Consider the following 5350-nt stretch of genomic DNA (forward strand, 5'->3'; position numbering starts at 1 on the left):
TTGTTGTGGTGGTTTATACAAGCCAGGTCTTTGTTGATTGAAAGTGTTGTTTTGAGTTGGTTGGTTATTCGGACCTTGTTGGTTATACGAGTTATTGTCGGGTCCTTTTGGATTGTAAAGAATGTTTTGATTTTGATTGAAGTTTGGCCTTGGCGGTTGATAATTATTCTGATAACTATTTTCCAGCCTTTGGTTCATGTAGACAACATTCTCACGTTGTTCCATCGTTTGTTCAATGTGACAGTCTTTCATTAAGTGTGGTCCACCGCATTGCTCACAACTAATTCGTATTGCGTGAATATCTTTATTCATCTTTTCCATTCGTCTCTCGAAAGCATCTATTTTTGCGGAAACGGAATCAAAGTTATGGCTAGAATCGGCTCTAGCCGCTTTAGATGAACGATATATATCTTTCTCTTGGTGCCACTCATGAGAGTGGGAGGCTGTGTTATCAATAATTTTGTAAGCTTCAGTTGCGGTTTTCTTCATAATGGAACCACCAGCTGTTATGTCGATGTCTTTTCGTGTAGCAACGTTGACACCTTGGTAGAATATTTGTACTATTTGATAAGTGTCTAAACCGTGTTGAGGACATCCTCTCAACAACTTTTCAAATCTTGTCCATGCCTCATATAGAGTTTCATTTGACTTTTGTGTGAACGTAACAATTTCTCCTTGAAGTCTCACGGCTTTAGATGCCGGAAAGAATCTTTTAAGAAATTTCTCAACTAAAACATCTCATGTGTCAATCGCCCCTTCAGGTAACGATTCTAACCAATCTTTGGCTTCTCCCTTTAAAGTCCAGGGAAACAACATGAGATAGATCTGTTCATCCTCAACTTCTCGGATTTTGAATAGTGTACAGATCCTATTAAACGTACGAAGATGTTCGTTTGGATCTTCCTTCGGCGCACCACTATATTGGCACTGATTAGTTACCATGTGTAGGATTTGTCCTTTGATTTCATAATCTGGCGCATTAATGTCTGGCTTAATAATGGCGTGACCTTGGCCCGTGCGTGTGGCTCTCATTCGGTCTTCCATACTTAGAGGTTCCAGATTTTCCATAATTGAATTTGTTGAATACGAATCACTAGAAGATTCTGATTTAATGGTTTGTGGTTCAGGAGGAATGATTAGTGGTTCTGGATCTTGGAATTGTCCCTGAATATTCTCCGGATTCTCAATTGTGAGGTCGGGTTCAAAAGATGGATTATCGGAAATTTGAGTTGGAGTTCTTGGTCGACTAGATGATGATTCTAAAGAAAAATCAACGGCGACAATATTGGCTAGATGTCTTGATCGAGTTATAGGTGGTGAACGTATGAAAGGTGGTGAACGTTTTACTCGGTGCATTCACTGAATATCCTATTAGTTTTTAAAAGGAAAGAAAAATTATATAAGTTATCTAATTAATAGACTTTTCTGATTTTGCCCACGTTTCGAATAGCCAAAAGATGCAGCAGAGGGGCAGGATTCGTTTGGTCTCAATATAATTGAGTACTGTTTGGCTCCAATAACCCGGTCCACGTACAAATCCAACTATTACTACGAACCAGAAAATTTTGATGTCTATCAATTTAACCACTTAAAATAAATTTTCGTAATTTTAAGAAATTTAGATAAGAAGTAGAATAAAAATCTTATCCTAAAACTAGAATAGCGAGAAATAAGAAAGAAAAAGATTGCGCGTCGAAAAAGGTCGAAAAATAAAAGGTCGAAAAATAGGCGTCGAAAAATAAAAATAAGAAAGTAGCGCGAAAAAAGGCGTCGCAAAATTCTAAAGCACATAAATCTTAGTCTAAGGAATAAGCACTTAAGAGATTTTACGGCAAACCTAAAAATTCTAGAAATAAAAATAACTATGGCAAAACTAAACTTAATACTAAAAATTGTAACTAGAGTCTAAAAATCTAAAGGTAATAAAAAAAAAACTTTTTTTAAATTTTTTTTTATTTCGTTTTTTAAGGATTTTAAATTTTTTTTTTTTAAAAAAAAAATTTTTTTTTTATATAATTTTTTTTTAAAACTTTTTTTTTTTTTTTAAATTTTTTTTTTTAAAAAAAACGATTTTTTTTTTACAATTTTTTTTTAAAACGAATTTTTTTTTCTTTAAAAAAATGAATTTTTTTTTACACAAATTTTTTTTTTTTTTTTTTTAAAAAACGAAAATTTTTTATTCTTAAAAAAACGATTTTTTTTTTTTAAAAAACGATTTTTTTTTTACAAATTAATATTTTTTTTATAATTATAATTTTTTTCAAAACTTTTTTTTAATTCATTTACTATTCATGAATAGTAAATGAAAATAAATTAATTAATTTACTATTCACATGAAAGCGACATGATAGAAATTATTAATTATAAGTTACATAATATACCCCTGAAGTATTTAATAAATACGACTTTTTAAAACTTTACGTATATTCTAAAATATTATTATATTATATATTCTATTTCAATATTATTATATTATTATATTCTATTTCAATATTATTATATTATTATATTTTATTTCAATATTATTATAATTAAAAATATAGCGTTTTAGCGCTCCCCGGCAGCGGCGCCAAAAACTTGATGTGTTGCACGTGGTGTACGAAAATACTATTATTTTTAATACAAAATACTACAAAATATGACACAAGTTTTATTAATTTACGGATGGGATATACCTAAACCTTGCTACAACACTATAGGCAGTGTACCTAATCGTAGAGTAGTGTAGTTTTTAGTAAGTCCGGTTCGTTCCACAGGGAGCTGGTGATACTTACTATATTTTTAACTATATTTATACAATATATATATAATTATATAAGTAGTAATATTATTATAAAAGGGGGGTTTTACCGTTTAATGACCGGTTTGTCGATTCTATATTTTAAGCGTAAAGATAAATGACGATAATTAAAGTGCGTAAAATAATGACAATAAATAAAATGACAGTAAATAAAATTGCGAGTAATAAAATGACAGTAAATAAAGATACGATGAGAAATATAATAAAAGAATTATGCTTATTTAAACTTCCGTAATCATGATGTTTGACGTGTTGATTTTAATTTATTACCATGGGTTAATTGTCCTTTGTCCTGGTTTATTTGATACGTCTATCTGGTTTTTGTCCATAATAGTCCATCGGTCATAAATATAAAGTGCGAGTATCCTCGTCAAATTACCCTTATACCCGAAGTCAAATATTCCAACTGATTAAGGATTTAAACTGTGACGCAGCTATCACTTCTGTCAACAATTACACCAGTTATCACTGTATGTAATCCACCCCTGTTTTAATTAGTTTATGAATATTAATTCATCCACTTGATCAGAATGAATAATCAATTACCCAACCCAATTGATTAATTAAATGATTATAACAGATTCCATATGAACGTCACTAAATAGGACAACCATAATCATTATTAATTATTAGGTTAATTAATTTGAAGATAGGTTTGACAGACTCCAATGAGTTGTCACTCAATTAGACAATACCCCCCATCTATTAATAGTCAATAGTTCAATTTCCACAAGTGTCGGTCTTTTGCCCAAACCTTAATTATGGTCCAAAGTTCAATAACCCCTTCTTAATATTTTAGCCCAACATCACGATTACTTCGGCTCAAATAAGCATAATAATAACTTAGTTACGATACATTAATTTAAAAAGGAAGAACATAGCTTACAGTGGTGATTAATCGCGTAGCGTTACACGGGCAGAGTTTCGACTTTAAAACCCGTAAAATATTTCTTACAATAACCCAATTATTATTAAACTTAAATTAAACTTAATATTATAAATATAAATATATATATTCTTACAGAGGAAAAGAAAGAAAAATGAAGTGAAGGTGTTCTTTTTCATTACTACGTGAATTCCATTTTATAGGCAAATGTTGATTTGAAATTTTCACTTATGACCCCTTAACTATGCTCAATTAACAACTTTTTATTATTTATTATTATTCTTATTATGAATTATTTAAATATTATATTATATTCTTGTGCATAGTTGACTTGTACTTTCAGCTCCGTTGCGTCGAGCGTTGATAGTTGGCTCGGGTACCGGTTCCGGATTTTCGAACGTCCTTTCGTATAATTTAATATCTTGTACTTTGCGTTTTGTAACTTGTACTCTTGTCATTTTTAGACGTTTCTCATCAATAAATTGAACCTTTTGAATTGTATCTTGTACATTTGAGCTTTTTGGACGTTTTGGTCTTTCAAATCTTCGTTTTTGTCTTTAAATCTTCATTTTCGAGCGATTTGCGTCTTTCGTCTTCGCACTTATTTATTTAACTATTACAACTAAAAATAAGGAAATTACATTTAAAAACTTTACATATTGGAACGATATTGCTACTAAATATATGTTCATTTGGAGCACTATCAAATATCCCCACACTTGAGCGTTGCTTGTCCTCAAGCAATACAGAACTTGAAATAAAAACATACATGAATCACTTTTTTATTCATCACATTTTGTACATCAGTGATTTTGATATAGCGGTATAAACAATGACAGTAACGATGGTTAAAGGTGGGTGTGTCATCCACAGTTGCCTCGGGTTTAGGTCAAAGACACTTGCAATCAAATAGCCGATTTACTTTCGGTTTCCAAAGCAAAGTGCACATTTGAAAGGTGGTTTACAGTCCCACATGACTATGAAAATGTAGATCCTTAAGGAAATTGGATCTTTATGAAAACATTTGATCTTTTTGAAAATTTAATCTAGCTTTTACCCTAGATAAGTTTTCCGAAATAACCCTTCATCGGTGTTTGCAAAATATTTTTGTGGGTTGTGTGGATTTCAGATTTGAAAATTTTAGCTCAACACTTGTGGTTTTGTGTTACCCACTTGCTAACCTTGTATTAGGAAAGCAACACGTCCAGTTTACTTGTCCCGTGTATTACCTTTCGGCAAACTACCGTCCGGTTGTAAAGGAAAGCGATGAACAAGAAACTGTTAAGGCAATGTCCCGTGACAGGCTTTTAATTATGGTCCAAAAACGTGTCGGATGCTAGTACTATCCTTGGTAGGAGCAATAGTAAAGATCATCCTTTGATTTTTCGGTCTGGCACAAGGTCCTGTCTCCGACCATGCTATGCAACCACCGTTCTTACGGTTGACACCCGATTTGGTTCAGGTGACCTAATGAATTCCAATGAATTCTCAGGATTTTACGTTCAATGGTAATGAACGCATTGAAAATAGGTTTTCAGAAAACAAATCGGTTTTATTTTTGATCAAAATATTTTCTCGTTCAAGCTCGAGTTTAGATATCATTGAATTCCATGAGTTTGTAATTCTCAATCTTTAAGGTCAATCTCTAGGATTGAGTAATATCA

The 5350-nt window shown here is 31.7% G+C and overlaps 1 non-coding gene across 1 annotated transcript; it reads left to right on the plus strand.

The window, feature by feature from the left end:
- The first annotated feature begins 577 nt into the window (after positions 1-577).
- On the plus strand, positions 578-684 carry LOC139851184 (small nucleolar RNA R71). Its single transcript, XR_011760541.1, has one exon. It is a non-coding gene; the product is annotated as a small nucleolar RNA R71 (small nucleolar RNA).
- Positions 685-5350: the final 4666 nt, after the last annotated feature.

The sequence above is a fragment of the Rutidosis leptorrhynchoides genome, chromosome 5 (assembly GCF_046630445.1).
Source record: "Rutidosis leptorrhynchoides isolate AG116_Rl617_1_P2 chromosome 5, CSIRO_AGI_Rlap_v1, whole genome shotgun sequence".
NCBI classification, from domain to species: domain Eukaryota; kingdom Viridiplantae; phylum Streptophyta; class Magnoliopsida; order Asterales; family Asteraceae; genus Rutidosis; species Rutidosis leptorrhynchoides.